The sequence below is a fragment of the Octopus bimaculoides genome, chromosome 21 (genome assembly GCF_046866305.1).
Source record: "Octopus bimaculoides isolate indiv1 chromosome 21, ASM4686630v1, whole genome shotgun sequence".
Classification (NCBI taxonomy): Eukaryota; Metazoa; Mollusca; class Cephalopoda; order Octopoda; family Octopodidae; genus Octopus; species Octopus bimaculoides.
This window is the reverse complement of record NC_142948.1, coordinates 22,805,620-22,815,619: the sequence shown is the minus strand read 5'-3', so window position 1 is coordinate 22,815,619 and position 10,000 is coordinate 22,805,620. Positions and strand designations below refer to the sequence as shown.

The following is a 10,000-nucleotide window of genomic DNA, read 5'->3' as shown; positions in this document are numbered from 1 at the left end:
CTTCTCATTTTCGCAGTTGAGGAGGTTGGCTTTTTACACTTACAAATTTCTGGCCGTTTAGAGAAACTATCTACTACCATTAAGTAGTATAAACCGTTTAAGAGACCAGCGAAATCGATGTGTAGTCTATTTTTGGCCAAGGTTCACTTTTTATTGTCGGTAATTATGCTGCTAGAGAATATCCTTTGCAGCTTTTCATTAAAATTTCAGTTTCTCTATCTATTTTTGGCCAGTATACGTAGCTACACATTAAGGCTTTCGTCCTCGAAATACCAAGATGTCCAAAATGGAATCCCCTCAACATTTTCTTTTTCAGTGTTTCAGGTATTATTACTCTCTGTGCATACATCAGTGCAAATTGAGTATAGGTTCATGTCTTGGTTTCATTCCACACCAATCCTGTTCCTGTTTAATTTTCCTTTCCACAGTATTCATTTCATTCCTGTTATGGATTTGTCCTTTTCCACGTTTCGTTTTATGGCTTCTAGGGTTACCGGTAATTCGCTTACCGCATTTCACATTACATTTTTTATTTCTCCTTCTGATCTGAACGCTGCGATTACCGTATCCTCGAATAACTCGCCGTGTTTCAGTATCAGTCTGGACAAACCATCCACATGCCCTAGTTTTTTTGACGGTAAATATTCCATTTTGTAATTATAATTCAATAATGTAGTGCTCCATCGCTGTAGTCTATTCGCTGTGTGTTGGTATTCCATTTTTAGAACCGTATATTGACAGTAGCGGGCGATGATCCGTTTGTAGACAAAAACTTCTTCCACGAATAAATCTATGGAATTTTTTTTACACGAAATATGATTGCTAACGCTTCTTTTCTATCTGGCGATAGTTCCTTTCAACTGGTAATAACGATCGTGACACATAGGCTAAAGCCTTTTTACTACCATCATCATATTTGTGCAGGAACACTGCTCCTACGCGGTGATCACTCGCATCTGTAGCCAATATAATAATCAACTTTGGATCAAAATGCGTTAACGATAAGTTCGATGTTAAAATGATTTTTATTTTGTTAAATGCCTTCTGACACTTATCAGTCCAACACCATTTTGCACGTTTTAAAACAGATCATTGAGCGGGGCCCTTACATTGTTTAAATTGAGAATATAAATTTGATAGTAATTTACTAATCCCCAAACTGCTCGAAGCATACTCACATTATTCGGTGTGGGCATATTTGTTTTTATCGCAGCTGCTCTGGCTGGATCCTTTTCCGTCCGTTTTTATCTATTATATGGGCCAAGTATTTAACTGTTTTTCAGAAAGAACTAGCATTTTCTTCACTTAACTTAAAACCGTTTTCTCTTATCATTTCGAATACCCTTTTTACGTGTTCTACATGTTGTTCGTGTGATTCGCTTTTTATTAAGATATCATCTAAATAGGCGATAGTAAAATCACTGTCCGCCAGCATTGTATCCATTACTTGTTGAAATATTGACCGGGTCACTTTTACACCAAAGGGAAGCTGCTTAAATTTAAATAAGTGTGTTAATGGCTAATAAGTGCGAACATTCTTCTTCTACATTGTTTACATTTGACGGATATTTGTCCTCATCTTGTTTGTTGTTAACACAACGTTTCGGTTGATATACTCTCCAGCCTTCATCAGGTGTCTTGGGTTCTCATTCCTAAGGTATTTTTCGATATTATTATTATTATTATTATTATTCAGGTCACTGCCTAGAATCGAACTCGTAATCTTGGGGTTAGTAGCCAGCGCTCTTAACCACTACGCCATATGCCCACGGGCATATGGCGTATTCTTCTACTTGAATTTGTAGATATGTCCCCGACAGGTCTAATTTTGAGAAAAATTTCCATCCATTCAATTTTGCGAACGCTTCCTTAGGACTCGGAAATGGGTAGTTATGTGAGATAAAACAATCATTCAACCCCGTTGAAAAACCTGCACAGAATTGTAACTTATTTTACTTTTTTAAGTAGACCGTAGGTACTGTCCAACCTGAGTGGCCTGTCTTCTCGAATATTCCTAAGCTTTCCAGTCTTTCAAGTTACTTATTTACCTGTTCATTTGCCTATGTTTTCGTGCAGCAGCCCAGTTCATCCGAGAAAACATCTAGAAATAAATGTTTTATTTTTCCGTTTAATCTCTCAGTCGCATTCGAACCTTCGACTGAACTGACTATATTCCCACACAAAACACTTATAGGTGTATTCCACAGTTTGAACAATTTCATCCACTCTATGCCGAATAGATTAACTGAATTTTTTAGCACATGTACATTTGCCGTTTTCATTTGGTCACGAAATGTTCCATTACACACAAATTCACCTACAAAATACAATGTTTTACCCGTAACACCGTGTACTATTTTTGTAGATTTACTTAATTTTGGCTTACCGATATACTTCCAAGTTTCTTCATTCAAAATGGTAATATCACTTCCAGAATCTAACTACATTTTTACTCTAATATTTTCAATTTTCACATTTATGAATTTCCTCTTTGTCACATTACCATTTTCTTTCAACAACATCTTGTTTATTCTTTTTTCTTTGTTCCAACGTTTTGTCATCTTGGTTTTACAGTGTGCTTTTACGTGTCCAATTTTTCCACAACGAAAGCATTCCGCTTTCTTAAATGGGCAGTTTTTTTTTTCGCGTGTAGACTTCCACATGCAAAACATGGGTTTGTTTTCTGATTTTTGTCTTATTTATATTGTATTTTAGTACACATTTGATTTCTATTCTGTTTGTTTCGCACTTGTTTCACTCGGGCGCAATCTTTATGCCCAATTTTCTCTGTGCCGTATCTTAAATTTAAGATTCTTTCACACTCTTCTGACACTTGTAAGGTTACAGCTTAGTTTTGTTCCAGCTTAGCGAGAATTCTTATTCTTACTTCTGCGTCTTTTTCTGCAGTTAGTCCTTGAGTAAATATCAGACACTTGAAAATATCTGGCGTTAATTTGCCAGTTTGAACTTTTCACATTTTCTGGTAACTTTACCAGCATATGTGATGTAGTTCTCTTCGTTGTTCTTTTCTAGGTACAAACATTTCCAGCGTGTATTGAACAACGAGTTTTTCTTGCTAAACATTTTACACAATATGTCTGTTGTATTTTTAAAGTTTATTTCAGAAGGTCTTTTTCGGGAGTACGTAATTGTTGTAACGCTCATGTTCTCCTGCTGCCAGTTTTCTTAAGATTAGATATGTTTCCATATCGTCGTCCCAATCTTTGCACACTTTACTATTGATCTGTTCGTATCTTCTATAGTATATCTCGAAGGCAACTCCTTCGTCTGGTTCATACTTAAATTCTGTTATTGAGTTTGCAACATAATCTGGTGAGAACATTTTCACCATGTTTGGACAACTTACTATTCATTAATTGAAGCATTTGTTGTTGTAATAGTAATTATTGTTCTTCTTCTTGTAGTTGTGGTTGTTGCTGTTTTTGCAACTCGAGCAAACCGGCCAACAATTCTTCCATAATTTTACGATTTTGTTTACCGTAAAATTCGTACAAAAATTTAGTGAGTTTTGTAACTTCTTATGAATTTGTTTAATCCTCGAGAGTTTGTTAATTCCTGAGTTTGTTAATTCTTCATCGCCACTATTGTAATCCAACGTCGAACGTATGACGTCCACTCTGGTATAGCAGTATAGTTAGATAGACAAGTAAAGATAGGACTATCTATCGATCGACTCCCAACTGACACTCCCCTCAACTTCCTACGTCACAGTATTTGTAACGACTAGCACCTACCACTCGTCACGTGGGAGGGGGTGTTCCATTATTATTATTATTATTATTATTATTATTATTATTATCCCCATAACACACTCACACGCATGCACGCACGCACATACACACACATATTTAGCAGAAGCAACAGAGTGACTCAAGGGCCGACAGTTTCGTGCGTTGGCACTTATCAGTCTAGTTGGATAAGTGGCAATACACTTACCAAACTAGTAAACAAGTAGTTTGGTGTAGTTGTATATGTATTCAAAAGACGTTTTGACAAATGTCTGAGAGATCAGATGAACCCACATCGCAGTAAGAAACCCATTTAAAGTTGGTGACATCCAATTTTGTCGTTCAGCAAATCCAAATACGGAGATGTGGCTATGAAAATGAAATAAATACACAAAGCCACATTAATGGCGATGCTCCAGCGTAGCCAAAGCCTCTGGCTTTATATATATATGTATATATATATATATATATATATATATATATAGAGAGAGAGAGAGAGAGAGAGAGAGAAAGACATATATACACACGAGGGCTGTTCATTAAAGATTTCCTGTGACCCACTTCTCAAGGACTGGGATAAAAGAAACTTGGCTTAATTATTAGTCCTTTTTCTACATACGCACAACCGGTAGGTGACACGCTTTTTCCAATGTTTTATGCAGCTGTGAAGACCTCGTCTGCAGAAGTCGGTAGGTTACGTCTGGAGGCAAGACTTTACCTCGGAAATAAGTTCATCAGACGAAAAGTGCTTCCCCTTCAAATAAAACTCATGGTTGGAAAGAGGTCGAAGTCAGAAGGTGTGGGGTCGGGAGAGTAAGCGGGATGAGGAAGGATTTCATAGCCGCAGGAGTGTGCTTCCATCTAGGTAACATGAGCATTGTGAATTGGGGGGTTGTCTAGGAGGAGGCGGACTCCTTTGGTCAGCATGCCACGCCTCACTACTTTCATGGTGTCCCACTATTTCTGCTGCAGAGAAGCATAATAACTGTGCTGCTCTTTGCCAGAAAATCCATCATCACTACTCCACGCTGGTCCCAAGGATTGTGAGTATCACCTTGCCTACTGTTGAGGGTTGGACTGGAGCCTTTTTTGGAAGTGGTGAGTTATCATGCTTCCATTACTTCGACTGGACTTTAGTCTCAGGATCATAATGGTGGACTCATGTTTCATCCTGTATGATGAGTCAGCCGAAAAAGACCTCCTCGTTTTCTTGGCACATTGCCAAAAGAGCCTGGGAGCTATTGACATGTTCCTGCTTCTGAAAAGGTGTGAATATCCGGGAAATCCATCGAGCAAACAGCTTGCGCATGTGCAAATGATCGTGAATGATTTTTACCACGGCCCTTACACATATCTTCACTCCTTGGGCTAATTGCTAAATAGTTATGCGGCGATTCTCCAAAATGACGGCTTCCACATCAATGGCTAAATGTGGTCGTCCAGGAATAGGAGCAGTTTCCACCGACGCCCGACCACATTTGAACTGGTGATACCAGTGCTTGGCTACGTCGTATGATGGTGCATCGTCACCATAAACTTCTTTTATCTCATCAAAAGTTTCTTTTGGGGTACGACCTTTCAAGTATAAGAACCTAATCGTTGATCTGCATTCAGCTGCCACCATTATAACACCTTAATTCACTTCAGCAGTTGTAAAAGACAAATGAATATTAGTGGACAGCTGCAATTTACAATGTGACATGGAGAGACATGTATAACTATACCTGTACAAGTTCCGTTTCCTGCAATAACCGGAAGTGGGTCAGGGGAAATCTTTAATGAACGTCCCTCGTAAATATATATACACGACGGTTCCTTTCAGTCAACCCGAGGTTATAGTCAAAGAATCTTACCCAAGGTGCCACGCAGTGGGACTGAACTCAGAACCATGTGTTTGAGAAGTAAACGTCTTACCACGCAGCTACACCTGTGCCTATATATGTGTGTGTTTGTGTATGTGTGTGTGTGTGTGCGTGTGCGTGCGTGTATACGCGGTGCATTCCAGTAGGTTTGAGACTTTATTTTAGTAGCTCTTTATAGTCGTCCTAGATTATTGTAATTCCAGTGTATCATTATTATACGTCTAATAAGCGCATCTGCCGACTTTTGTTGTTCCAGATTGAGGGAGACGGCGGTAATAGCACTTTGAGCACACCCTACTAAATACTGCTTGTCACACACTACTTGCCACGGCTGGCTAGTTTACCGAACGCAGTCGGGACGTTTGAAAACCTTCCCCCCACCATGCAATAAAGTTTTTGTGTTAAACGGAGCAAAAATGCTACAGAAAATTATGCAATGTTCTAGACTGTTTATGGATTAACGTTTTTGCTGGCACAAGAGTTTCAAGGACGGTGAAGAGTAAATTAGAGACTTTAAGAGGTGTGCGAAGGAGAGGGACTTCAGAACATCTGAGCTGGCTGAGAAAATTCGCAATTTTCTGGATAAAGAGCGTCGTATATCGTAAGACAATAGGCATGTAGTTAGGAGTTGCTGTGGCAACTGCACACAAAATTTGTGTCAAGTTTGTTCGTAGTGCCCAATTACTTGACAGAGACGGACATCAAAATTGTCCTTCACCCTGCCTGCAGTCCAGACCTTGCTTCCTGTGACTTTTGGTTATTTCCCAAGCTAAAGGAGGACCTTAGGGACAGTCGTTTTGAAGATGAAAAAGGCTGTTACAAGGGTTCTGGACACCTTCAGCTTGGAGGACTTACACGGGGCCTTTCTTTACCAAGTGGCTGGAGTACTACAATACATGTAACATTCAGCAATTTATAGCTGATAATGATACACTATTAAATGAGAGGAGACTAATGGACGATATAGCAGCGCTTTGACTCTGGTCATCCGAGGATGCTTATGTACACAGCTATTGTTGAATCATATTAATAGAATATTGCGTATAGTTTATCTAACATTCAGCAATTAACAGCTGATAATGATGCGTTGAAACAATTGCAGGGATTTGTAATAAAGCCTGTTCGATCTATCTTCTAGTATACTCTTTACTCTTTTACTCTTTTACTTGTTTCAGCCTTATGACTGTGGCCATGCTGGAGCACCGCCTTTAGTCAAGCAAATCGACCCCAGGACTTATTCTTTGGAAGCCTAGTACTTATTCTATTGGTCTCTTTTGCCGAACCGCTAAGTTACGGGGACGTAAACACACCAGCATCGGTTGTCAAGCGATGTTGGGGGGACAAACACAGACACAAACATATATATACATATATACGACGGGCTTCTTTCAGTTTCCTTCTACCAAATCCACTCACAAGGCTTAGCCGGCCCTAGGCTATAGTCGAAGACACTTGCCCAAGGTGCCACACAGCGGGACTGAACACGAAACCATGTGTTTGGTAAACAAGCTACTTACCACACAGCCACTCCTACGCCTATTAAAATGTTTTGTTTATACTCTATGGATATTTGGAGATTTTCACATGTATATGCAGTGAATAGGAGAAATCATACTGTGATAACATTTGGTAGCCGATACCCGAAGTCAGGAAGTTTTCAGTAACCCCTCGTATATGTGTATATCGTGTATGTGTGTGTGTGTGGACGTCCATGTCGGTAGGTCGGTATGACAATAGTTGCAATAGTAGTGGTGGTGGTGGTGGTGGTGGTGGTGGATGTGCTGTGATGGCTTTGATGATAGTGAGTTGTTGACGGAGGCAGTTGTGAGAGTAGTATCGGTACTAATTGTGGTGGTGGTGGTGGTGCTGTTGATAAGTAGTGTTAGAAAGAAGTGGTAGTGTGGTGCTGGTGTTTGTAGTAGTGGTGGTGACGATCCTACTGGTAGTGGTGGTAGTGGTAGTGTCGAGTGAGAATGTAGTGGTGCTGGTCGTGTTAGTCAGTGATGGTGGTGGTGGTGGTGGTGGTGGTGGTGGTGATGCTGTGAGGCAGCTAACGAACGGTTATATATATAAACTGTCAGTAGTAATTCACACAGAAGAAGCAGGTCAGCGACTGACTACTGACTGTTAGTGTGTATATATACATGTGTGTGTGTGTGTGTGTGTGTGTCTGTGTGTGTGTGTGTGTGTGAACGTGCCTGCAGGCGAGTATGTGTAATGCATCTATGAAAATATATTATTACATGTGAAACTACACAGACACACACACAGACACACACACAGATACGAGCACAAAGGCAGCACGCAATATATGTTGTGCACATATCCCATATGTACTTACAATCAGTTTAATTACATACACTAATAATATATATACACACTCATACATACCTATGCAACCGTGTTAGGTGACAGGAACAGAAAAAGAGTCTTGTAGTAGTTGTAGCATGCTTGTTTGTAATTGTTGTCGCTAAAGTATGTCTAGATATGTGTATGTAAGTGTATATGTGCCTCTCTCTCTCTCTATGTATATATATATATATATATACACACGAATGTATATATGCGTGTTTTCGCGTGTATATATATGTATATATATATACATATATATATATGTGTGTGTGTGTATGTGTCTATGCGTGTGCGCGTGTGTGTGTGTGTGTCTGTGCATGTATGTATGTCTGTGTATAGATAGATGCCCGTATATGATAAGGCGCGAAGATAATGCTATGTTTGTTCAACCGACAGTGTCGGCGATGGCGGTTGATGCTGAGAATGATGGTAGTGATGGTGTTTGGTTGCAGTACTTGTAATAGTAGTGGTGATAGTGGTATAATCATTGCAGTTTTGGTGTTAGTGCTGCTTGTGATGATGGTGGTAGTAGTAGTACCTCTTACTAAGGACTGGTATTGTCGTTGTTTCCACAGCCATAACTGACGATAGCTCGGCAGAATCGCTAAAGCATCGGACAAAAATACTTTGAGTTATAATTTAGCTATTCTAATTTAAGTCCTGATTTCAAATCTCATCAAGAGGAGAAGTTTGCTTTTAATCCTTTCGGGGTCGATAAACAAAGTACCAGTTAAGTTCCCGTCCAAACGCTTCCACAAAATTTTAGGTTTTGTGCCTAAATTAGAAACAGTTTTGTTTGCCTTCTCATACTCCACCTCTTCGACGTTTATTCCAATACTCTCTAGCTCTCTTTCTGTTTCTTTGACGCAGTGTTTCCTCTTTCTTTCTTTCCTTCCTTCTTTCTTTTACTTTTCCCCTTCCTTTTCTTGCACCCGACACTGTTCAAATAAACTATTGGTCAATTGTTGTTATTCCCCTAAATGAACCCAGGGTCACCTGATTCCTTCCACCCATGCTCCTGGGAGAAAAGCTATATGACGTTTCGGAATTGAACTTTCATCCGAGGGAATCAAAATACATTTTTCAGCTGCTTAGAAATATGTTATCTTTCCCTATAACGGGTGAAGTCTAGAAAACAAATTTCTTTTCTCCCCAAGGTGAACTTACCTAAATTTATTAAATTTACAGTTAAGTAAGAACAGATACTGCTGTGTGATAATAAGTCTGCTTCCCAACCACATAGTTCCAGGTTCAGTCCCACTGCGTGGCACACTTAATAAGTGTCTATTACGATAGCCTCGGCCGACCAAAACCTTATGAGTGGATTTGGTAGACCAAAACAGAAAGAAGCCCGTCGTGTGTGTGTGTGTGTGTGTGTGTGTATGTGTGTGTGTGTGTGTATGTATGTGTATGTGTGTGTGTGTGTGTGTGAGTGTGTGTGTGTGTGTGAGTGCGCTTGCGCAGGTCTCTATGTAACGTGGTATACAGTGGATCTGAACGCTGAACCATGTGGTGAGGAAGAAGCAAATTTCTTACCACACAACCACGAAAACATTTGCTTTACAATAACGAGACCGGTCTCAGGTTCGTTCTCAGTGTGTGACATCTTTTGGTTTCGAGTCTCCCCAAATCTTGTGAGTGAAACTGAATGAATGGAAGTTGTGTGGAGATCCAACGGACGAATCGTACACATGCGCAAGCACGATCACGCTGTGTCACACTAATTCAGTCTGAGATTTGCATTAAAGGGACACTTGTCTGTGGAATATTCAACCACTTATATACTAATACAGGGAGTTCAGTTGACGAAACAACTGAATATAAATCGTCGAAACTGATGGAGAACCATATACTTTATAACTGTTTGTCTCTGTACGTATGCATGCATCTATATGTACATATGTGTGTGTATGTATGTACGTATGTGTGTGTATGTGTATGTACATATACGTGTGTGTATGCACATATATGTGTGTGTATGTACATGTATATGCGTCGTATGTACATATATGTATGTAGTTATGTACATATATATAT

General features: G+C 39.6%; 1 protein-coding gene and 1 pseudogene across 1 annotated transcript in view; one reads left to right on the top strand and one right to left on the bottom strand.

Moving 5' to 3' along the window:
* LOC106877431 (Golgi-associated plant pathogenesis-related protein 1) overlaps positions 1-10,000 on the top strand; it is a 140,045-nt gene that overhangs the window by 59,867 nt on the left and 70,178 nt on the right. The window lies entirely within an intron of this gene.
* LOC149131515 (protein GVQW3-like) lies at positions 4,768-5,373 on the bottom strand (annotated as a pseudogene).